The 25,547-nt window shown below is 55.1% G+C and overlaps 1 protein-coding gene across 1 annotated transcript in view; it reads right to left on the reverse strand.

The window, feature by feature from the left end:
- The window catches only part of GRAMD4 (GRAM domain containing 4), a gene marked incomplete at both ends in the record, with an annotated part of 80,149 nt that overhangs the window by 42,778 nt on the left and 11,824 nt on the right, over positions 1–25,547 (reverse strand). The window lies entirely within an intron of this gene.

The raw sequence follows: 25,547 nt of genomic DNA on the forward strand, positions 1-25,547 counted from the left end.
CAGGTGCCCATCCAATCTTCTCACAAACCATGGAGAATGTGGTAGACAGACGGCCGCTGCGCTGCCTGGGACAGCGGCCAAGGCCCGCGAATCTCAGCGGAGTCCCTGCTGGGCTGCACAGGACCCGGCCTAGGTCCCCCTCCACCCTCTACGCCACCCCAGGACCTCGCCCACGATTCTGTCTGCCTAAACCCTCCTTTCTCAAGTCCAGCCCAGAAGCCCTCCTTCAGGAACCGGATGGGGGCCCTGCTTCCCCATCTCTGCTCTGCCTTCCTCTCTAGCCCAAGGCAGAGACCCCGTGTGCGTCGCACGATGCTGTGTGAAGGACCCGTGTAAGTTCACACGTGTGCACTGAGGGATTCAGGTGCTCTGAGGTGCCCACTCCCCACACTCCTGTCCCGACTGAGCCAGCAAAGCCGAGCGACTCCAAACTCCCAGGGGTGAGGGGCACGCCTGTTCCTCCCCAGTGTCCAGCGCCCTCCCCAGCAGGCCCACAACAGAAGCCGGCCAGGCAGGGAGGACCCCCCACGCCGCTCCAACCCTAGTCCTGGTCACAGAGCTCCAGGGCCAAGGCTGTGGCCAGGGCATGCCAGCTGCCCTTCCCACAGGCCCTAACCCCGACTTCTGCAAGAGGCCTGGTTCCCCGGGGGCACCCCCACCCGCACTGCCACTCACCGCCCTTCAGAGCCAAGGCTTCACTTCTGAAGCAGAAATGATCCTGACAAGGCAAACGTGCTCTGGGAACGTGAGATGGGACATCCTGAGGGCCTGACCCTGGCCCGGGCCCAGCCAACCACGGGGCGGTTTCCACGCAAGGAGAGAGGGACTCTGTGAAGCAAGCAGGGGGGAAGAGCTTCCTGTCTGGGGCAGCAGCACTGACGCCCTCAAAGGGGGAGACGCCTGGCCACGCCTGCACACCCCAGACTCCTCCACGCCCCGGCATCGCCCGCCACTGCTGAGAAGGTGGGGCCCAGGCCGGCCATGTGAAAAAATATTATGGACAGGAACTGCAGATTCCAGAGGGACTCAACAAACAGTAAATTCAAAAACATACCAACCCCCAAAACCAGAGAACTTCATACTTAGCAAATCCCTAGAGAAGAGATAATGGTCTATATTAAAAGGCTGAAAAATAAAATCACAAAGTAAATAAGTCTAACTGCATGAGTGTTACAAATTAAAGAACAAAAATTTCCATTTGTTAAAATGTAAAAGTAAGCCAGACATGGTGGCGTATGACTGTAATCTCGACACTTGGGAGGCTGAGACAGAAAGACCACAAGTTTGAGAATAGCCTCAGCACCACCTGTTTCAGCCCCCTTGTTTAAAAAAAAAAAAAAAGGAGCCAAGCATGGTGGTGCACACTTGTAATCCCAGTACTTGGGTACCTGGGAGGCTGAGACAGGAGGATTGCAGTTCCATGGCCAGTCTCAGTCTCAGCTACTTGGTGAAGCCCTCTGCAACTTAGAGAGACCCCACTTCAAAATAAAGTAGAAAGCCAGGTGTGGTGGCGAACACTTGTAATCCCAAAACCTGGGAGGCTGAGAAAGGAGGATCAGAGTTTGCGGCCAGCCTCAGCTACTTAGTGAGGCCTCCTCAACTTAGTGAGACCCTGTTTCAAAAAAAAAAAAAAATAGGGCTGGGAGTGTAGCTCTGAGATAGAATGCCCATGGGTTCCATCCCCAGTACCACAAAATTAAATAAATAAATAAATAAATAAATAAATAAATAAATAATAGGGCTGGGGGTGTAGCTCAGAGGTAGAATGCCCCTGGGTTCAACTGCCAGCACCACAAAAATAATTAATAAGAAGAAGAAAAAGAAAGAATAAAAAATAGGGCTGGGGTATAGCTCGGCGGTAGAATGTCCCTGAGTTCAATCCCCAGTTCTGAAAAAAACAACAACAAAAAAGAATACACAGGCATTCCAGAGGCTGAGACAGGAGGATCGCGGTTCACGGACAGCCTCTGCTACTTGAAGCCCTTTGCAACTCAGTGAGACCCTGTTTCAAAATAAAGAATAAAAAATAGGGCTGGGGTGTCACTGAGAGGTAGAATGCCCCTGGCTCCCATCCCCAGTACCACAAAACAAAACAAAAAACAGTGAATCGGGATCAAGAGTAGCTGGCATGATATACAAAAGACTGACGTATTATTACAAGAAAGCTTGAATAAGTTGGGAAAAATTACAAGACTGCCTCCTGACCTGTGTGAAAGCCAAGCTCCCTGATGGGACAGGCCGCCTTGATCCCTGAACGCAGAGGCCGTGAGCCACAGGCCACCCCAGGGTGCAACCCTGGGTCCAACCCAAGGCATACAGGGCAGCTCGTGCACGGGAACGCTCCTCGGGTTTGCGATGGAAAACTACCAGGCCCGCGTCCCCCACTGTCCTCCTGACGTGCAGGGCCAGCCACCGCGGCCCTCACAGGACGCGCGATTACAGATGCCGCACCCCTGTGGAAATGTTCTGCAAGCCAGCGTGAAGAGACCCAGGGTAACTGAGGACCCGTGCAGGACGCTGGTTTTTAGCGATTCGCTGTCCGGCGCTCTGGATGCTCCCCTAACACCCCAGCCGCGCTCCCAGGGCACCGGAGGTGGAACCCAGGGCCTCAGCATGCTAGGCAAGTGCTGTGCCACTGCTCCTTATAAACAAATTACTTTATTATGCTAAAACACATTAACATAAACCTGCCAACTTAATCACTTCTAAGGGTATCATTTGAGGATGGCTTTTTTTGTTGTTGTTGTTGTTTGGTGGTACTGGGGATGGAATCCAGGGGCCTTCTACCTCCAGGCTACACTCCCAGACCTATTTTATATTTTTTTAAATTTGGAAACAGGGTCTCTTAAGCCAGCGGAGGCTGGCTCCGGACCTGCGCGATCCTCCTGGCTCACCTCCCAAGCGTGCGCCACCACGCCCGGTTCCTTCGAGATCTTAACAACATCGAGCGTTGTACAGCCATCTCCAGGGTACTCTAGAGGTCTTGTCAAACTGAAACTCTGACTCGGAAAACACTGACTCCCCACCCAGCCTCTGCTAACCGCCTTTCCTACAGCTTTAATTTAGAACAGAGAACAGAACAAGCAGGGCAAGCGCAGCACTATGGCTCTGGATATGCCTGCCAGTCCTGCTGCTGGGAGGCCACGGGGCCGAGCGGCCACACACCTGGGCAAGGCGCTGGCTGGACAGCCGAGGATGAGCTGCGTGCACGGCCACTCAGCTCTTCTGTCCGGGATTCTCTGAGGCCAGAGCCAGCTTCCCCAGTCAACTTCAGCCAGCAGATGAGGCGGCCGCACCAGGAACAAGAACAAAGGCGGCGAGTGTCCACCCTGCCACCGTCTGGACTGAACGCACACTTAGCTACCCACCAGGGCTCTGTCCCCCGGCCCCAAACCCAGAGCCCTCCTGCTCGGCTGTGCCACGCCTCGGGGCAGCCCCCAAACGTGCAGCCCCGTGTCCCCCAGGGCTGGAGTGGCCTCCGCTCGCCCAGAGTGGACTCCTCCAGGGGCTGCACCCGAGTCAGGCCCAACAATCGGCCTTCTGGAAGGCGGCGTGCCTTTCTCTGGGGACCGAGGTGCCTCTTGTAGAGCGGGGCGCCAGGGACCCACTGACCTCGGAGGAGGCACCTGCTCTGAGCACGCGCTGCGGGGTCCCCGGCATCTGTCTACCTGCTTGCTTTCCTCTGTCTCTGCGTGTCTGTGTGTCTGTCTGTCTGTCTCTCTCTCTACACACATACACACACACACACACACACGCCATACCTCTTCCTGGAAGCGAGGAGCTTAGTACCCTCCTGGACAGTGGCTATTCCAGGGTGCGCTTTAAGGACTGGGTACCCAGATGCCTGAGGGCCGGCTCCACACCAAAGGCACAGGAAGTGGGTGCCTGCTGCCTGGGGCCTTGAGGCCGCTCTTCTGTGGGCCAGAACAGGAGGGAGAGGGTGAAGCCCGTCAGGCTCCCCCCAGCTCCGGCGCCCAGCCTCGCCCCATTAGCAGGCCCGAGTCCAGCCTGCCCCGGCCAGGAGCGCGGCAGCCCGCGGCACTGGAGACTGCTGCATGGCTTCCGGACACACAAAGGCGGCAGTGTGTGGGAACTCTGGACTCAGAAACCACAAAGGGCTTTATTTCCCTTCCCAAGTCAGGGTTGAGTAACACCCAAAGGCTGGCTGGCCTCGGGTACTCACACTGAGCTGAGCCAAAGCTGCTTCTGAGTCCTGGATCCGCCCCCTAGGCCCCCAGCCCTCCCCCCCCCCAGCTCCCTGGTCTACTTCCCACATTGTAGGGGGTGGGGGCCCAGGTGCTGAGCAAGGCCCCACTGCCCAGCCACTGCTGAGTCTTGGTCTTCACAGGAAGACGGCCCTAAACCTCGAGGTCAGAAAGGCCGGGGGAGTCTCAGTAAGACTCCCAGAAGGAGGGCCAACCGGAGAATTCGACTGGGCGTGAGGATGCAGCAGCCAGCGGAGCCGAGGCTCTGGGGGGTGAACAGAGGAGCCACACACCCCGGTGCCCCCACCCTACACCACAGTGTGCACCCCGAACTGCCCCTGAGGGACAGACAGAGGACCTGAAGGAGCGCGCGCTCCCAGCTGGCCGTCCCTCTCTCCCCGGGCCTGTCTAGATCTGAGAGTGCAGGGCCCGAGGTGGCCTAGTCCTCCCGGCCAGACCACTGTCATCCCAGCAAGGCTCATGCCCAGAGGCGTCCTCCCCACAGCCCGCCTAGGTCCTGCTAGGCTGATGGCATCCACCTGGCCCCTCCATGTGAGGTAAGGCCCTATCCTTAGCGATTCCCATTCCTGTGAATGCTCCAGCCAAGGCCAAGGGTCAGCACTGCACGGTCCACGCCCCTCACAGACGCCAACACCCCAGACAGCCTCCAGAACACACCCCTAACATTCCCAAGCGAGGTGCAATGTCAGGGAAATGACTTGGCACTTACTACCCCTCGATCTTATCTCCTCTTAAGTTTATATCTTTGATTCCCATTGACAGCCAGCCCCGGGAATCCTGGAGAGAGCTCGGGCAACTCCTGCAAGGCGCCCTCAGGAGCCCTCCAGCCATCTGCTCCAGCCATCAGGCCACCAAGGGAGCATGGCTCAGCACACCCGCGCCTCCTACCTTCTGCCTCCTCCCGGCAGGCTCCTGGGGCAGATGTGGAAAACGGGCCCAGAGCTAAACTCAAGTGAGGTCCCAGAGCCCAAAGGGACCCCGAGACCCCCGGAACCTGTTCCTCCCACTGTGCTGAGCACCACCTGCCCCCGGCCGGGTCGCTCCCACCGCCAGTCAGCGCACCCTGCCGGGTGCTCCTCTACCAGGTGCACCTGACTCTCTAGGTGGCCTCTGTCCCTGCAGCACTAAGGACCAATGGCGAAGGCCGTGGGAGGCTGCACGTGAGCCCTCTCACGCACCGGGCGCCAGATCCACAGCCCCCGCCCGGGGACCTCGGCTGTGTGACCTGACCTGCCCCCCGCCCGGGCTCCGTGGTACAGAGGGTGCGATGGGGTTACTACTCAGAGAGCTGTTAGAGGGTGACATGAGAAGGTGCCAGAAAAGCCCAGCCACGCACCTGGCCAGCATCGTGACAAGAGCAAAGACACAGACCCGCTCCCCAGACAGTGACCGGCAGATACACTGGTCACTCCAGGTGTATCACCATCCCAAAGCACAAGGAGACAGACGCGAGGCTGAGAGCACTCCAGATCCCGCCATGAGGAGCCGCCGCAGGCCCGGCCAGGGGACAGGGAGGGCCCGCGGGCAGGGGGAGGACTGAGGAGCAAGGACCCCGACACCCAAAGGAGACAGGCTCAGACTGCAGGCCTGAGCAGCAGGAGGCTGTCTCAGGGGAGGCCCAGCACGCTCGGCCCTCCACCACTCGGCATCCCTGCTCTGGACACACCTGCCCTGCCGCTGACCCCCAACCCGCCCCGAGGGGTTGGGAGTGAGAGTTCTCTAGGCCAGACGCCCCAGTGGGGCGCAACCCGCCCTGGGCCTGTTTCCTGGTCTTTAAGTGGAGAAAACTGGTACCAGGTGTGGGTGTCCGCTGTGCCCACCTGAGGCCCCCTGCTCTGGGCAACCCAGGCTCGGTCCAGGCTCACAGCATGTGGGCCCCAAGAGGGAGCCCCAGGAGGAGGGGCCCACGGCGCCTGCTACAGAGCATGCTGGGGACCCCAGCCAGTGCCCTCACGTCCCCCAGGCTCCCACGTGCCCCACATTGCCAGATAACAGGAGAGAAACCCTCCTGCCATGCTGGGGACACGGCCCAGATCTGCAGCCAGGCTCTAGCCAGGAAGTCACGGCCAGCTCTCCCATCCACCAGCCGAGGACGCTTTCCACCCAACAAGCTCTTCTCCAGGGACACGAAGCAAGTCCCCGCAAGCACCCGAATCCCCCACCAGGTCGCACTCTGTCCTTGCTGCAGGAGGAGCCACCACCAAGCCAACCGGAAGGCAAGGGAAACTGAGGCTCGGGAGGCAGGGCAGGAGAGGCATGTCACCGCAGAAGCATACTGACCCTGGCGCACTCCAACCTCCCCTCAGGACCACCTCGGCCTGGGAGACTGAGCGGGGAGCCTGGCAGAATGACCACCCCATGTTCTTTAACAAAACAAAGCAATTACGCAGGGCCACAGAAAACCCAGAGGAGAATCCCCTCCTCACAGGAGCATTCCTCTTCCAACTCTATCCATCCCTCTGGGCAACCAGCACTTGGAAAGACACAGCCAATGAGACAGCGGATTCCCCCTCTCCCCGCCGCCGCCGCCACCCTTGCCGGGCTCCTGATGGCAGAAGGCAGAACCGGCTGCAGCCATCTGAAAGTAGGCCCTGCTCTGGGACTTCGCAGGCTGCAGCCACTGAGGCGTGGGCAGTGGCTCCCAGTAGGGCTCCGCAGGCCGGCGGGCGGGCAGGAGGGAGAGAGGCAGGCAGCGCATCTACGGTGTGGGCAGGCCTCCGTGCAGGGAGTGCCCGGACCTGCCGCCGCCAAGGGGCACAGCCGTGAGCCACGAGATGTTTACAGGAGCAGGTGGAAGCAGGTGGCCAGGGCAGGGCCTGGCCCTGGGCTACAGGGGACCCTCTATCTTTGGCCTTGAAGATTAAAACTCACATAATCTTACTAACCACATAACAGGCTCTGGCAGGCCAGGAAGAAGAACCTCGGCGCCTCCAGAAGCACTGAGGTCCAATTCTCTGTGTCCCTCAGAGCATCATCATACGTGTGTACCTGACCTGGGCCTCACCACCCGCCCGTCAGGTCCTCTTAAAGAAAGGGGCAGGAGACGGGCGTGATGTCGCACGCCTGTAGTCCCAGTATTTGGGAAGCTGAGACACGAGGATGGCAGGTTTGAGGACAGCCTCAGCAATTTAGTGAGGCCCTCCACAACTTAGTGAGACTGTTTCAAATAAAAAATAGCCCGGCATGGTAGCCCACACTTGCAATCCCTTGAGAGGCTGAGACAAGAGGACTGTAGTTTTGGAGTCAGCCTCAGCAACTTAGGGAGCCCCTGTTTCCAAATAAAAAATAAGGTAATGCTTGGGTGGAAGAGGGGGTAGCTTGGAAGTAGAATGCCCCTTGGTTTAATCCCCAACACCATGTTAGACAGACAGACAGACAAGAAGGAAGGACAGGGGGTAGAGCTCAGAGGTAGGAAAGGAAGTAGGGGGCAGAGCCTGGCATGGTCCAAGGGAGCCCAGGCACCTAGAGACAGGCGCCATGGGAAGGGATTGCCTATGTGCCCATGCACCCTCTGTTCCACCTGGGCTATGCACTGGGACTTCTCTTCCCACCGTAAAGGAGCCACCAGGGAGGTTGTGACCTGCGAAGGTGCTGGGAGGACAGCCAGCTGTGGACAGCCGCCAGCCCCGTCTATACCCAAGAGCAGCCAGGATGCCAGCGGCCTCCACATCAACCCCAGGAACCCAGCACCAGCCCAGGCAGAACCAGACAAGGAACGGGGTTCGCTTAGGTGTTCCATTCACATGGGGACCATGTCTGAAGTCCACCTGACACGGATGGTGTGCCAGCCCCAGGCACGTGATACATTGTGATGGTCGGCCAGCCCCGGGGAGACTGACCCAGTGCTGCCACCGAGAGAGCCCAACCCATTGTCCCTGAAGGCTTCCCACACCCCGCACAGGCATCTCCAGGTCTCACGGGACCACTGGAGCCAACGGGCCAGAAGGCTGGTGACCATGAGGGTGTGCAGTGTCACTGGGCCAGGGCACAGCCTGGCATCAGAACAGGTGTGTTAGCTGGACTTCAGAGAAGTTCCTGATCCCCGGGCAAGTCCAGAACTTAAGTAAGCCCCCGACCTCACACAGCCCGGCAGGTGCAAAGCCTTTGAGAACCTCAAAGCCATCTCCTTTCCGATTGATAACTTCGAGTCTTTTTAACGTGGCCAAGCTGCAGCCTGGGGCTCCCACGAGCCTGCCAGGTGCTCAGACACAACCAGGTCCTGGGTATTTACAAGCCAAACCCAGGCCGTCATAATATATTTTTTGTGCTGGGTGTGGTGGCACACGCTTGTCATCCCAGCATTCAGGAGACTGACAGGAGGATTGCGGTTCGCAGGCAGCCTCAGCTACTTAGTGAGGTCCTTTGCAACTCAGTGGGATCCTGTTTCAAAATAAAGAATAAAAATAGGGCTGGGGTGTAGCTCAGAGGTAGAATGCCCCTGGGTTCATCCCCAGTATTGGAAAAAAAAATCACTTCATGTTTAAGACAGGTGGCAACAAGGGGTCCTGGGTGGCAGCCTGGACCGGGCTGGGCACTCTGCCTCCTCCATCAATGCTGCTGCTGCTGCAACACTGAGACACATTTAAAAGCAAAAGCGGCCAGTGTGGTGGTGAAGGCCTGTAATCCCAGTACTTGGGAGGCCAAGACAGGAGGATCACAGGTTCAAGGCCAGCCTTAGAAATTTAAAAAGGCCCTTAGCAACTTAGTGAGCTTCTGTTTCAGGAATAAAAATAATAAGCCGGGCGTGGTGGCGCACACTTGTAACCCCAGTACTTGGGAGGCTGAGACAGGAGGATCCAGGTTCCCAGCCACCCTCAGCTACTAAGTGAGGCCCTTTGCAACTCAATGAGACCCTGTTTGAAAAATAAAGAATAAAAAATCAGGCTGGGGGGTGTGGCTCGGAGGTAGAATGCCCCTGGGTTCAATCCCCAGCACCACAAAAAAAGAAAAAAAGAAATAAAAATAATAAAATTGATTGGGGTATTTTTTTTTCTTGCAGTACTGGGGATTGGACTCAGGGATAGATAAATAGGGACATTCTACCTCTGAGCGACACCCCCAGCTCTATTTTTTATTCTTTATTTTGAAACAGAGTCTTACTAAGTTGTAGAGGGCCTCACTAAGCAGCTTGTGGGGAGCCATTAAGGCTTTCCCCTCGATTGGTGTCTCTGACTCAGCTGACTGTCCTTCGCCCAGAGTCAACAAGGTTTGGGGAGAAGATCAGGTGGTGATGGCACGAGGGACTGATTAACCTACCTGTAATGTATGTGTTTTGTATTGGTCTTTATTGTATTCTGGTGGTGATAACATGAGAATGTTGATTGACTTGTAGTTGTGTATAAATACCTCTGGAAAAACAGACCCAGCGTCGGCACAATAAAGACGAGATTGACCCAGAAGCTGCGTCGGACAGGAGCGTCGGCGCGATAGAGAATGCTGACCCAGGCGTAGTCGTCGACCCGTAGGAAATATCGACCCAGAAACAGGGGTCGGCCAGTAGAGACAGTAGGCTGGCGGCTCCCCCACGTTAGAATTAAAAATTCTTCATCCTTACGCCTCTCTTCAGAACCCGTACTCTTGCCGGCTGGCTCCGGCAGTAGCTGAGGCCAGCTGTGAGCCTATGATCCTTCTGAGTCTCCCAAGTACTGAGATTACAAATGCGTGCCACCACACCTGGCTTTAGGTTGGGGGCATAGCCCAGAAGTCGAGTGCCCTTGGGTTAAACCCCGGTGCCACAAAAAGAATACATATATAAAAAATAAAAGTCAGCCAGGCATGGTTATGCATGCCTGTTATCCCAGTTCTTAGGAAGCTGAGACAGGATGATTTCAGGTTCAAGACCAGCCTCGGCAAATTAGCAAGACTTCACAACCGAGGGAGACCCTGTTTCAAAAGATAGGGGGAAAAAAAGGCTGGAGGCATAGCTTAGAGGTAGAATGCCTCTGGGTTCAACACCCACCACCACAAAAATAAAAGTTAGAAAACCCTCCAGGTCGACCTCCCGCCCATGCCCTGGTGGCAGCCCCCAGTGCCAGTGATACCCAGGGCCCCGGGTCTCTGCAGGCTTCAAGGGCATTTTAAATCAGAGGTCTGTTGTTAAGTCAACAAACTGATTCTGGGCCAACCAGAGAGCTACCTAGAGAAAGATAATAATGTGGATAATCTGTGAAGCTGTGGACACACCTCGACAAAAGAAATTCAAAATGGTGCCAAGGTTTGAACAGAGAAAAATGAAAGTGAACATTCAAGCAGCAAAGGGGGCGGCGGGGAAAGTGTTAGCAAACTTGGGATGGGGAGGTCTTTCCCAGAGAGACTTGACATGATGAAAGACGGGTCATGTTAAACACAGCTTCCTGCCGGGCATGGTGACACACACTTGTCAGTTCAGTGCCTGGGAGGATCGCAGGGATTTTTGTTATTGTTTTTGTGGTATGGGGGATGGAATCCAAGGGCATTCTATCTCCAAGCTATACCCCAGCCCTATTTTATTTATTTATTTATTTATTTATTATTTATTTTGCGGGTCTGGGGATGGAACCCAGGGGCATTCTCCCTCCAAGCTATTTTTTTTTTTTTTTTTTTTGGTGGTACTGGGGTTCCTGGAAACCCTTCTACTTCCAGACTACACTCCCAGACCTATTTTTTTTTTTTTAATTTGGAAACAGGGTCTCTCTTAAGCCAGCGAGGTTGGCTCCGAACCAGCACAATACTCCTGTCTCCACCTCCCAAGCACAGGGATTACAAGCTTGCACCACCATGCCCGGCCTTTTTTTTTTTTTTTTTTTTTTTTCTTTATTTTGAAACAGGAACTCACTGAGTTGCAGAGGGCCTCACTAAGTAGCTAAGGCTGTCCTTGAACTGCAATTCTCCAGTCTCAGCCTCCCGAATGCTGGGATTACAAGCGTGCACCCCCATGCCCGGCTTTATTTTATTCTTTTTATTTTTGAAACAGGGCCTCATTAAGTTGCTGAGGCTGACCGCAAACCTGTGATCTTCCTGTCCTAGCCTTCCAAGTACTGTGATTACAAGCGTGCGCCACCACACCTGGCTAGGATTGCAGGTTTGAGGCCAGGTTGAGCAACTTAGTGAGGACCTGAGCAACTTAGCAAAACCCTGTTCCAAAAATAAAGTACAGGCCGGGCGCGTTGGGCACGCTTGTAATCCCTATGCTTGGGAGGCGGAGACAGGAGGATTGCGCAGGTTCGGAGCCAGCCATGCTGGCTTAAGAGACCCTGTTTCCAAATAAAAAATATATATATAAAGTAGGTCTGGGAGTGTAGCCCAGAGGTGGAAGGGCTGCCAAGAACCCCAGTACCACCAAAATAATAATAATAATAATAATAATAATAATAATAATGATAATAATAATAATAATAATATAAAGTACAAGAGCTGGGCATTGTGGCACACACTTGTAAATCCCAGTACTCAGGAGGCTGAAGCAGGAGGATCGCAGGTTTGCAGTCAACCTCATCTACTTAGTGAGGCCCTCCACAGCTTAGTGAGACCCTAGTTCAAAATAAAGGATAAATTGGAGGTAGAATGCCCTGGGTTCCATCACAGGTACCACAAATAAATGAATAAACAAAAAAAGGCTGGGGGTGTAGCTCGGGGATAGAAAGCCCCTGGGTTCAATCTCCAGTACCAAATAAACAAAGAGTAAAAGCAATTTCCTTCAAAGAGAAGGCTTCCCCAGTAGTCAAGGGTGAAGAATAACTTGGAGGGACGGAGTTCAACGCCCATCACTCAGGATTACTGTGCCTCACACTGATAAAGACCGCAGCGGAGACTCGGCACCCACCTCAGAGGACAGCAATGCCAGTTGAACTGCAGGGAGCAGCAGTTCTCCTAACAGAGCAGCAGGGGGGCAGGGGCTGTCCAGTCTCACCTGGGAAGTGGCCTGGAGGACAATCTTGATTTTGGGGTGGTGGTGGCACTGGGGATGGAACCCAGGGGCATTCTACCTCCAAGCTACAACCTCAGCCCTGTTTCATTTTTACTTAGAAACAGTCTTGCTACAGTACTGAGAGCCTCACCACATTGCTGAGGCTGGCTTCAAAACTGCGATTCTCCTGTCTCAGCCTCCCAAGAACTGGGATTACAGGTGTGCGCCACCACAGCTGGCTCTGGAGACAGGGCAGAGGACTCGGGAACAGGAGGGTTCCCGGTGGCCCTCTGCATGGCCTCCTGTGAGGTGGGGAAGTGAGCAGGACCTAGAGACCGGCGGGCGCCAAATGGACCAGGGCCCACCGTCCCGCAAGATACAATTCAAATTAAGGACTGAAGTTGTGTAAAAGACATTGGTTCCCCCAAACCCAATTCTGACCAACCAGCAAAGAGCAGATGGAGAACCTCAAGAAGGTTTAAAAGCCCACCTCCCAAGGGTTTCCATGGTTACTATCTTTCAGGGACCCCTCCTCCGGGGTGAGGAGGTGCTATTTTTGTCTTCTATCTTTCCCTAACTTAAACTTCCAAAGCCGGGCGTGGTGGGCACGCTCGTCATCCCAGCACTCGGGAGGCTGACACAGGAGGATCGCGGTTCACGGACAGCCTCAGCTACTGAGCGAGGCCCTCTGCACTCAGTGAGACCCTGTTTCAAAATAAAGAATAAAAAATAGGGCAGGGGGTGTTGCTCAGAGGCAGAGTGCTCCTGGGTTCCATCCCCGTATCAAAATAAATAAACTTCCATATTTCTAATGCCCTTTGCTAGTCCTTGGGCTTACTTGTTGAAATCCACTAGGTAAGACCCTTACGAGAAGAGATACCTGTCTCACTTAATATTTTATTTAAATAGTGACTTTTCAAATAAAAATGCTTATGTTGACCTGTAATGGTTTTATAGGTCACATTCTTCAAACAGTTCTCTGCCACCCAAAGCTGTCAAGGGGCCAAGAGGAGACCACGAAGCCTGAGAGCTGCTGGCCTGCCAGTAGTTCTGAGGCAGGGCAGGTGGGCCCTGGGCCCTCAGGGCAGCCCCTGGCCAAGCCGCCTGTGATCTCCTGCCACCACCCACGCTGACACAGGTGCTGGGGGGCCGGGGGACAGAGGGAGGCAAGCATACCGGCCACTGTCCAAGGGGCAAGTGGGCACCCCTTCTCCAGACCACAGCCCGCCCCAGCCCTGACCCACCTCTACAGTATTTGGTTGGTAGGGTCTGTCTGCACCTCACCCACATGGCCTGGTCTGCTCCTGTGCCCAGCACCAGGGAACCACAGAAACAACCCAGGGCTCCTCTTAGGGACTCCACAGCCCAGCACACTCTCTGTTGGTGTTAGAAGAAGAATCAGAGCCAGGCAATGGTGGCCCAGGCTTATAAACCCTGTACCTGTAGGCTGAGACTGGAGGATCACAGGTTCTTGGCCAGCCTCAGCTACTTAGTGAGGCCCTTTGCAACTCAGTGAGACACTGTTTCAAAACAAAGAATAAAAAATAGGGCTGGGAGTGTAGCTCTGAGGTAGAATGCCCCTGGGTTCCATCCCCAGTACCACACACACAAAAAAAAGAATCAGGTGAGGCATGGCTCAGGAGTGGCCGGCACCTGAGCCCAGGGACCATAGTGCTCATAGGAGGCTGAGCTAGGGAGGCAGGGGCCTGAGGGCCCAGGCACTAGGAAAGGTGGGCCCGGCCTAGGGCCAGCACAGGTGTGGCCAATTTGGAAAACAAAGGAGTAAAGGGGCTGGAGCCCACCCCCTGAATGAAGGTGGCTGAGGATGGCGGATACTGTGTGGGGCCTCACGCCTCCAGCACATGGAAGATACCACCATGCCCATCACAGACAAGAAAACTGAGAACACAGCAAGACAAGCCAGCAGCCTGCTCTCACGAGGCACTCCAGGCCTCCCCGCTGCCAGGACACCACAAACCTCACACGCATGGTGACCAGAGACTGAGGTAGTCCCCACCCCCCCACCTGACCCCACCCTCACGTTCAGGCCAGAGCTGGAGCCCAGAAAGGGAGGCTTCCCACTCCTGACCGAGTCAGTGCCCTGCCCAACCCTAACCCTAGGCCCTCAAGGGCCTGCCCCATCGCCTACTTCAGCAAACCGCAAGCCCGAGGCCAAGCCTGCACCCTGGCCTCTCCACAGGGCCCTCAGTGAGGTGGCTGCCTCTGTCTCCAGCCTGGGCTTTTATACCCAAACACACTGACCCCCAACCCTGCTGTTTATAGTGCCCCACCTGCCTCCCACTCCAGCCTCCCAGCCCTCCGGACTCCCAGAGTGCGGGAATCTCTGTCTATGGAAGGCGTCGGCTTGATGTAGGATAGAAGGAATAAGTAGGGAGAAAGGAGACAGACAGGAAGGAAAAGTTAAAAAAAATATATAACTTTAAGAACCTGGAGCTGAAGAGCTTCTGCCTCTAGTCCACAAACCAGTTCTCTTTCCCAAGCCTGACTCTACCATAAATTCTTGGGAAACCTGTAGATCCTAGAGTTTACAATATTTCTGAGAAAACCTATGATTTAGGATATCCCAGCTTATCCGTCAATCAACTAATGAAGACCCCAGTCAACCCAAGATCATCCACCCTAAGGCTGAGCAGACCACAGACCATCAGGAAGCACCTGGGACGACTGGACTGAGCTCATCCACCCTAAGGCTGCCAGACCACCTGCCCACCATAAACCGCCTTGGGACCACTGGACTGAGCTCATCCCCAAAGACCTTCTCTAGCCCACCCCTCAGTAAGTCCCCTATAAGAAGAGAGCCCTGAACTCCCCAAAATGCCTTCCTCATCTTGAGGGGCCCGCATTCTCTCTTGAATGTGTATTTCCTCCCCTTTTCCCCAATAAACCTCTATGTCTCTAACTGTCATGTGCTGAAGTTCTTTTCCATCACGTTAGCCAAGGACCCTGCAGACCCCGAGTTCCTGAGCCGAGAACTCATCCCAACATCTTTGGCACCCCAACAGGCTCACACGCACCTGGCCTCTCACACCTGTGTGTGCTCGCACAGATCCACCCGCCTCCTTGCACGCAGCTGCTCCATCCCCATCTCTGCAGCCTGGTGCGTGCACACAGGTGGCCTGTCTGTGGTTCCCCGCCCAGCATCCCGTGGCAGAGCCCCAGAGGGCGTGGGGCCTTGTGCTCCATGGGGCTGACTTTGGAAACAATCTCCACCTTCCCAGCAGCACTGAGCTTCATTGCAGAGAACTGAGGTCACACATTCAATGCAGGTTGATAGTGATTCTGCACAAGGTAATTTTCATATCTTTTTAAAAAAGTTAATATCCAACTGGGTACGATAGCACACACCTGTAATTTCTAGTACCTGGGAGGCTGAGGCAGGAGAATCATAGTTTCCAGGCCAACCTGGGCAACTTAGTGAGGCCTTGTCTCTTAAAAAATAAAATTTTTTAAAAAATTTATTTGAAGCTGGGCACGGTGGTGCATGCTTGTAATCCCAGTGCTTGGGAGGCTGAGATAGGAGGATTGTGCAGGTTCGAAGCCAGCCTCAGCTACTTAGTGAGGCGCTCAGCAACTTAGTGAGACCCTGTTTCCAAATAAAGTATAAAATAAGTCTGGAATATAGCCTGGAGGTAGAAAAGCCCCTGGGTTCCACCCCCAGTACCATAAAAAAAAATTATTTGGGGCTGGGAATGGTGGTGCATGCTTGTAATCCCAGCATTCAGGAGGCTGAGACAGGAGGATCACGGTTCACAGACAGCCTCAGCTACTTTAGTGAGGCCCTTTGCAACTCAGTGAGACTGTTTCAAAATAAAGAATTAAAAAATAGGGCTGGGGATGTAGCTTGGAGATAGCATGTCCCTGGGTTCCATCTCCAGTACCAAAAAAAAAAAAAAAAAAATTATTTGGGGAGTGTAGCGCAATAGTAAAGCCCTCAGGTTTCAATCCTCAGAATGCCCCCCAAAAAAGTTACTGCCCAAGAGTATGCACCCGTGAAATGTTGGCTCGAGGCCGGGAATACCAAGAGCCATCTAGGTGCCACCTCGGGCACATGGCTCCGCCAGCACGCAAGCAGTGCGACCGCAGCCCCACCCGCCCGTCGGCTGACAAGGCTCCCAGAGCCCCCTGGGTGCGAGGATTCGCACAGGCTTCCTGATCTGGCTCCACACTCAATCTCCGCCTCTGTGCGGACGGTCCCCTGGAAGCTGCCCAGCACCCCGGCCTCCTCCAGGGGCTGCAAAGCCCTGGGTCGGTGGGCACCACAGCCCAGGGCCAAGCCTGCACCCTGGCCCCTCCACAGGCCCTGTGAGGTGGCTGTCCGTCTCCAGTGTTGGCCTACATACACACACCCCTCCTTGGCTCGTGTCTCCAGACTCTCTGTTCCCCTCTCTTCAGTTTCAGCCTAAAACTGGACCTGTAGCTGGCTAAGGGCAGCATCTGGACAAGGCCACTCGGGCCCCGGCCCGCACCCTCCTTGGCTCTCTGGCTCTCAGTGACACTCCTGTTTCCATATCAGGTACACCTGCCCCTGCCCCAGGAGCCCAGAGCCGCCCAGGCCCTGTCTCTCCACAGGGCTCTCACCCTCCACCCTGCCCCCTGGTGAAACGCTACTACTGCCTTGGGAAGGGGCTTCTGCCCCACAGACCCCCACGCACCCAACCCACGACCAGACCCAGCAATGAGCCAGGATCCCACAGCCAGCAAATCATAGCAAATCAAACCAGCGACCTGCGGTCCCATCTACAAAAGGAGAGAAGTGGGGAGGGGTGGCGGGAGAGAAGGGGGAGGCTCCAGGCCAGGAACCTCCTGGACCATGGTCTCTGCCTTCCACGCTCAGAGTCTGGGCACAAGCACCAGGGTGCTGACAGCTCCCTCCCTCCTCCCTCCGGGCCCTATAACCCCTGATCCCACTCAGGGGAACTGCAGAAGAGACCCAAATAATGTCTCACCAGAGATCTCATCAAAGCCTCGCCAAAAACGAGCAGCCACTGACAAACACGTAAAACCAAACCCGGTGCGGGGTGCACACCTACAATCTCAGCGCTCGGGAGGCTGAGACAGGAGGATGGATTACAGGGTCCAGGCCAGAGGGTAGTAACTGAGCGAGACCCTGTCTTCAAAATAAAAAATACAGCCGGGCATGGTGGCGTACCATCCTCATCCCAGGACCTGCGAGGCTGAGACGGGAGGATCATAGGTTCACGGGCAGCCTCGGCACGTTAGGGAGGCCCTCCGCAACGTAGTGAGACCCTGTTTCAAAATAAAGAATAAAATAGGGCTGGGAGTGTAGCTCTGAGGTAGAATGCCCTGGGCTCGATTCCCAGTACCGCAAAAATAAATAAATAAATTAATTAATTAATTAATTAAAAGGGCTGGGGGTATAGCTCAGAGGTAGAGTGCCTCTCGGTTCAATCCTAAGTACAAAGAGAGGGAGAAAAGAAGGAAAGAAGGGAGGGAGAGGAAAAAATTCCAGATTATGCTCCATCCCGCAGCATTCCAGAGCGAGCTCTCTATGCCGACAAGAGTGCGTAACAAAGCCCATGGCGCCTCCACACTTGCCCCCGAGACTTGCAAATAAAACTGCACTTGTTTCTGGGCTAAGTAAAACCTCGCCAGCAAAACACTCGAGACAGCAGAGCGTGTGAAGGGGCGCCTTCACATCTGGGATCCGACTCACCACATCTCCTCGCGCACGTGGGCCTCTGGGCTTCAGATCATCTCCTTCGGAAAACCCAACCTCCTGAACACTGGAGCCAACAAGCTCTCTTTAGGCAGCCCTGCTCCTGGCCCATCTCCCGCCAGAACTACAGGGGGGCTGGGTGGGCGCGGGGCTGCTCCACTGCCCCAGCCACAAGGCACCTGCCTCTCCGACCTGCTCTCAGCCACAGAGCCTCCTCTTCCGGCCCAGGGGCCCAGAGCAGAGCCCGAGGGCCTGGCGTGGCCTCCCAGCAGGACCTGGTACAACCAGACTGACAGGTTGACAGCCTAGGCTGAGGGGGTGGCTCCAAGCCTCCTGCAGCTGCAGCCGCCCTCCCTGAGCTCCTGAGCTCCCAGAGAAGCCGCCTCACCTCCGCATTCCCGAAGGAGACAATGTCCCGCCCCCTGCTCCCCACACCCCAGGAAAGGAAGACCCAAAGCCCGGGCCAGGCACACCCGGAAGCCCTGGAGGCACTGGCCTCCGCCCACACTGGGGACAGGGATGGGGATGCTGACATCCCACAACCTGTACCACAGGGCCAGACTCTAGGAAGGGCCTGGGGTCACAGTCATCCCAGCACACACACACACACACCTGTGGAAACCACTGAGGGTGCTCCGCCTCATGAATGCCATTAAAGCAGAGGAGACTCCAGGCCCCACAGGGCCAGCTACCAGCGCGGTGGCCAGAGTCCCCCCAGCCAGCCCATGTGTGCCCTGGTCCCGCTGCACAGTGGGCGGCCTCTGACCTCCCCCACAAGGCAGCGATCTGAACCTATGACAGGTGATTGATTCTAACGCCGAGTCCATAGAGTGCCCCTCCCAATGAGGAAGTAGAAAGGAAGCAGGCAGATAGGGAAGAGGGTAGAAAAACTTAATTTCCTGAGGGGAGAGGAATACTAATTAACTTCCAAGGCTCCTAAAAGAGATCAGCCCTTCCAAGGTTCAGAGATAAGAATGACCAAATCTTCACAAAACCATCTGTTTACTAATCAACAAACCCAGGAGACATCACTGGAGCAAGCCTGACACCACTACTGAAAGGAGACCCTCAAACGACATGCAAATACCCTATGCAGATTTTAAGAACTGCCCCCCAGACTCCAAGTAACAGAGGACATGCAGAGATATATAAACCCCTAGACCAGTCATCAGGACGGTTACCCACTCTGAGACCCCCTCCCTGTTGGGGAGCTTTTCTCTCTCACAGGTTGCGTTAGTTTTGAGAGAAGGTGGGGTGCAATTGAAGGCACTTGGCCGGGGCTACACTCGGGTAGTGACCTGAAGGCCTCTGCTGGACATCAAGGCCGACCAGGGCCCCTAGGGGTGACCTGCTCTTCCTTTCTGGCAGATCGCGTGGACTCTGGGAGAAAGCAGCTTGCAACTGAAGGCACTTGGCCCGGGCTACACTCGGGTAGTGACCTGAAGGCAGCGGCTGGACACCAGAGCCCCGATAGCCCTTGGGGTGTTCGGCCACTTTTTCCTATTCCCTGTTGCTTCCAATAAACCTTTTACTTCCCTTCCTGCGGTCTGCCAGTAAGGAAACGCCGTGTTTCTTCTCAAGAAACCCCGTTTCACCAACACGCTGGGCCAACACTTACAGAGAAGTGTGCCGGGTCTGGCCGGCACTCTCACCCGAGGGCAGGGCATTTACCCTCAGCCACCCTTGCTGGAGGCCACCTCCTCAGCCTCCCTGGATGAGCCAGAAGGGCACTGAGGGCAGGAGAGAAATGGAGCTGGGCTTACGGCCAGGGACCTAGAGGACCAGCTGGACACTAACCGGGGCCCTGGGGCAGAGGCCAGCCCTGCGCCTGTGCCGTGGCACCCACCTGCCTGTGGGTGAGGGCTTTGCAGTCCCTTAAACATTAGCGTCTCGGTCCCAACAGGCCGCAGGGGAGGCCGCAAGGGGCTTCCCAGGCTGTGTCCAGGGTCGACCCCAGGCAGCTGAGCCACCTGCAGGCGACCCGTATCCTCTGGGAACTCAGAGTGCCCCCCTAGGAACCCCCCCCCCGTAACTGCTGGGTCCAGAACCTCAGGACGTCACCACACTCTATCGGATGCGTGGCTGGCTGGGCTACCAGACTAGCGGCCCAAGGGTAAGAAGGGAGAACCAATGCCCAAGAAACTGCAGTGGGAATAGACATCTACCTCCATCTACCTCCAAAAGCACCCACGTAAAAATCCCACCCCGGCGGCCAGTGTCCCCAGATCACCTCCTGGCCCGCCCCTGGGCGCTGAGACCAGCAAGAAGCGACCGGTCCTCCCATGGGGCTCAAGTTTCTGTCTCTCAGTTGGTCTCTGAGACTGCCCTGGCACTGCCAGGAAGGCCCCTTGCACGCGCCTGCCCCTCGCTCGCCTCCAGGTACCCAGGTACAAGGGGGTATGTTTCTGGGCTTGGTCTGCAGCCGTATCCAGGGCAGGCATGAACCCCCACCTCGCTCGTTGCCATGCAGAAGCTGAGTGCGGGAAATATTGCATCACTTCACACTTCACCCAAAGCTGCAGAAATAAGCCAGGTCCTGCCCGAGGGCACAAACCCCGATGCTGCTGCAGAGACGAGGCACAGGGGCGGCCCAGCTCCAGGCTGCACCCACACCCGTGTCTTCACGGTCCCAACCTCCCCTGCACTCCCAGGATCCAGGATCTGCCTCTTGAAAGGGACCCGGCCAGCCACAGCCTCCACCTCCAGCCCAGGCCTCCTGTTCCCCACCAGGGCCGACTTTTTCTCCTGAACATCTACACATGACACTTCTTTTTTTTTTTTTTTTTTTTCAGTACTGGGGATGGAACCCAGGGGCATTCTACATCCAAGCTATACCCCCAGCCCTATTTTTTATTTTTTATTTTGAAACGGTCTCACTGAGTTACAAAGGGCCTCACTAAGTAGCTGAGGCTGACCACGAACAGTGATCCTCCTGTCTCAGCCTCCCAAATGCTGGGATGACAAGCATGAGCCACCACGCCCGGCTTATAACTGACACTTCTGAAACCTTGGTCTGGCCTGGGGTTGCCCCCCGAGGTCCCCTCCCACCCTCGAGGATGCCCCTTCCTCTACCCAGACCAGCTGTGCCTGGGAGCCTTTCTCGCCCCGGCCCTCTGGCCCTGGCTTCTCTCCCTGCGCCTCCCACCCAAGCTGCCCTGAGCACGCCCAGCCCCTCCACCTGTGTGCTTTCTTGCCTGCACCGTCTTGACGTTCTCTCCCTCCCACCTGTGCCCTGGCTGGTCAGACTCCTGCCAGTGGTGCAGGATGGAGCAGGTGTCGGGCTCCTTGGACGGGCTCGGATGGTGAGAGCATGGCTCAGGCCAGAGAGAAGTGGGCCCATGGAGGGAGGAAATGGGAACCCGGGACGTGGGGGGCAGAATCCTGGGGTGCAAGGACCCTGGAGCACCCAGGCTGTGGTAGGAAACATCTAAGCTCTAGCTCTCGGTCTAAGGGTAAGCGCTGGGTGCCCACAATAACTCAATGAACAGAAAAAAGAAGGCCACCCTGCCCAGGGAGGGCAGTATGTCGTGACCCATTCTGCTCACCTGAGGTCTAAACTCGCAAAGGGGAAGGAAAGGCTGAGCCGGCATCGCTCTCCCCGCACTCGACGCAGCGTGGGCTCGCCCCAGGGGCCTGCAGGCAAGAGGGCTGCAAGAACACTTTCAGGGCCGGGTTTCAAAGCTTAAAATTAGCCAGGCGTGGTGGCGCAGCTTGTAATCCCAGCATTCAGGAGGTGGAAACAGGAGGATCATGGTTGGCAGCCAGCCTCTGGTACTTAGTGAGGCCCTCTGCAACTTAGTGAAACCCTGTTTCAAAATAAAGAATAAAAAATAGGGCTGGGGTGTAGCTTGGAGGTAGAATGGCCCTGGGTTCCATCCCCAGCATAACAACAACAGCAACAACAAAACTTAAAATTAGCCAGAGCATGGTAGCGCACTCTGGTAATGAAGTTCAGACAGAGGGGTCACAGGTTCAAGGACAGCTTCAGCAGCTTAGTAAGACCCTGTGTCAAAATAAAAACTAAGCCAGGCATGGTAGTGCCCGTAATCCTAGTATTTGGGAGGCTGAGACAGGAGGATCATAGGTTTGTGGCCAGCGTCGGCAATTTAGCAAGGCCCTCTGTAACTTAGTGAGACCCTGTTTCAAAATAAAAGAATAAAGTAGGGCTGGGGGTGTAACTCTGAGATGCAACACCCCTGGATCCATCCCCAGTACCACCATAACAATAATAAATAAATTTAAAAGTTAAAAAATAAAAAGGGCCAAGGGTATAGCTCAGTACGGGTAGAAAGCCCCCTGGGTTCAATTTCCCCCAGCATACATACATAAATAAATATATATATAAAATTTTAAAAATGCAAGGGCTAGGCTGAAGCTGAGAGAAGGCCCCTGGGTTCAACCCCTAGGATCAAAAATAAATAAAATAAATAAATAAGCACTCGGTAAGTAGCCAAGAGCAGGGGTCCCTTGAGTAGCTCTGAACCCTATCTTGATATAAGGATTGAAAGCAGGCAAGCAAACTCCTACTCAGCCTGAAATCTGGAAGACAGAACCAGGCAGGGAGACTCCAGCTCCCCAGCCTCCAGAGCCCAAGTCTCCAACATCTCCGCAGATCTCTTTCTACTACCAGGGAAGAGGAAAGCCCGCGAGTCCAGCCACAGCGTTAACAAGGGTTCCACGCGACTCCGGCGATCGCCTTGTGCCCAAGCATTTGCGAGCAGGGGAAATAAAATCAATTCCTTTCATGTTTTGGTTCAAATGCTTTCTTTTCAAAACCCTACTACGGAGATCATTCTAATTTAGGTTATGTTGGTGAACAGAAATAATCGCAGTGCGGAGTTTCTATCTTCTAATTATATAGAATTTAGGACAAGATATTCATATGACTCCGAAATACTTTATAAATAGGTCATAACAGGCTCCTTCTGTTGCTAAAATTCTTCACATTCAACACGGCAGAGCCAACCTCTTTGGGTAGAAGAGCCGGCCACAGGCAGGACGCCAGCACCTCTGGCCAGTCGGTCCTCCTGGAAGCGCCGGGTCGGCCCAGGTGCCTGCCTAAGGCCAGGGTGTCCTCAAGCCAAGTCCAGGGCCAGTCCCAGCACTGCCAGCCGGGAACCCCGGAGACCCTGCGTATGGAAATCTGCCTGGGCCGGTGCGGAGGGACGGTGTGCGCTTCCCCGGCTTCGCAGAGAAACAGAAGGAAGCCCGGCCCGGGCGTGAGCAAGCCGCAGGGCGCAGGAGGGCCTTCTCCCTGTGAATCAGCGCAGGCCACTCACTCAGCTATTTTTAATCCCACAATTAAGAAGTCAATGATTACAAAATATACACTCGCCTAACTTAAAAAGACAACACTTATTTGTCAATTAAGTCAGTGGGGTGGCGGCAGTGGGCGCGGGCCTCATTCAGCAGAAGCTGCACCCACCTGTTGTGAGCCCGCTGAGGCGGCCGGGGACAGGTCCTGGCGGGCACCAGCCAGCTCTCCTCAGACACGCATGGGCCCTCAACGTCTGCGCCAGGCCTTCCCCAAGTGCAGGGGACACCGGACCGGCGGAGGCCCTCCCTCAGGGAGCCTGAAGCCATGGGACAGAGGGGCAGCCACGTCAATCCACAGGACGGGTGGCCCTAATGTCCCAGCAATGGCACCTCAGGCTTTGCTTATTTGTATTTCTTTATTATTATTTTTCTTTTGGCATTACTGGGGTTGGAACCCACGGGCATTCTACCTCCAAACTACAGCCCCAGCCCTATTTTTTCTTTATTTTGAAACAGGGTCTCACTGAGTTGCAAAGGGCCTCACTAAGTAGTTGAGGCTGTCTTTGAACCATGATCCTCCTGTCTCAGCCTGCTGAATGCTGAGATTACGAGTGTGCCCACCACGCCTGGCTCCACCTCAGACTTTCTGAGTATCCCTAGCTAACTGCAGAGGCGGGGGCAGGCCTTTGGGAAGCACCCACACCCCAAAAGATCCATCAGCACCCCTCTTTCAACTGTGGTAAATTTGGGGCCTAATAAACCCAATTCTCTATCCAGGCATGGAAGTACACACTTGTAATCCTGGTACTTGGGAGGCTGAAACAGAGGGATCGCGGGTTTGCTACCAGCCTCAGCAACTTCACGAGGTCCTGTGCAACTTAATGTGACCCTGTTTCAAAATAAAAAATAAAGTCAGGCGTGGTGGTGCACGCTTGTGATCCCAGCATTTAGGAGGCTGAGGGAGGAGGATCGTGGTTCACAGACAGCCTCAGCTTCCTAGTGAGGCCGTTTGCAATTCGGTAATACCCTGTTCCAAAATTAAAAAATACAACTGGGGGTATAGCTTGGAGGTAGAATGCCCCTGGGTTCCATCCCCAGTACTACAAATTAATTAACTAATTACCTAAATAATTAATTAAAATAAAAAATAAGCTGGGCTTGGTAGTGCATACTTGTAATCCCAGTACTTGGGAGGCTAACACAGGAGGAACACAGTTTCACAGCCAGCCTCAACAACTTAGTGAGGGTGTCAGCAACTTAAGTGAAACCTGAAAGGTTCGAGCTGCCCCTGCCCCACAGGGGGCAGGGCCAGAAGCTAGGAGGCGGAGCCCGGTGACTCCCAGAGGGGACCACGCCTCCCGGTCAGGAAGAAGCCAGTTCGGAGTTCCGAGAGAAGCCCACAGAGAGACAGAGAGATGTACCCTCCCCCACCAGCCCCCGCGGGCACTCGGGGGCTGGAGGCCGACTTCCCAGGAATAAAGGCATCCATATTATTTATAATGGATCTCCGCGTGTCTCTGTGCACCAGGGGAACGCGCCAATATCTTTCAAAACTCTGTTTCAAAATAAAGGAATAGAATAGGGTTGAAGGTGTACCTCAGAGGTAGAATGCCCCTGGATTCCAGCGCTACAAAATAAATGAGTAAAACTAATTTTATGAATCTGTTGTAGTGGCAGTTTTTTTAAGCCACTCACTGATGAGACATCAGGGTCCCACACTGGATCCTGTCACTAAGAGCCAGGGACACCGGCGGGGAGGGAATCGGCCTCTCCTGCTGCCCCAGGGCTCCAACTCTGAATCCGCAGGCCCGCCCCGCCCGCCCGCTGGCCCCTCTCCAGGGGCTGCCGGCTCTCACGTGGCTCCTGCCAGCCTCCTCCTCTCAAGCCAGCAGAGTGAGGCCGCCGCAGGGAGGGACAGAAAGCGCAGGCCCGGGTCACACACGCAGGACGAGGGTTAGCAGAATCCTCAACGCGCCCCGCACCTTCTCTGCCCAAAGCCAAGTGTCCTACAGTTCTGGAGGATGCAGGAGACCGCGCGTGGAGAGCCACCAAGTTCTCCCTCACCGGGAAGAACCAGGCACAGGGCCACCTGTGTACCCAGGGCCAGCACAGCAGGAAGGAGCAGGGGCAAGAAGCACATCCCCTAGAGGCGGCTGTAGACTGGGGGCCTCGAGCCCAGGCCGGCCTGCCCACCCAGGGTTCAGCCAGCTCGGCGGCGGGACGGGTACTGGGCTTCAGAATCATGCTGTGTCTCCTAGGCGAGGCACAGTCCTCTGTCTGAGCCAGTTTTGTACTAGTATTGGGAAGAGGTTTTAAAATGTATTAATGTATCAGTATTGGGAAAGATTTCCAATTTTAAGAAATATACCTTCTTTACTAAGAAAGCCAGGGCTAGCTAGCAGGAAGAAGGGGACTTGTAATTTACATTTTAAAGGAAAGAAGGCTGGAGCCAGGAAAGAAGGTTTCTTTACAATTTCACACA

The sequence above is a fragment of the Muscardinus avellanarius genome (assembly GCF_963383645.1).
Source record: "Muscardinus avellanarius genome assembly, chromosome: 11".
Lineage (NCBI taxonomy): Eukaryota > Metazoa > Chordata > Mammalia > Rodentia > Gliridae > Muscardinus > Muscardinus avellanarius.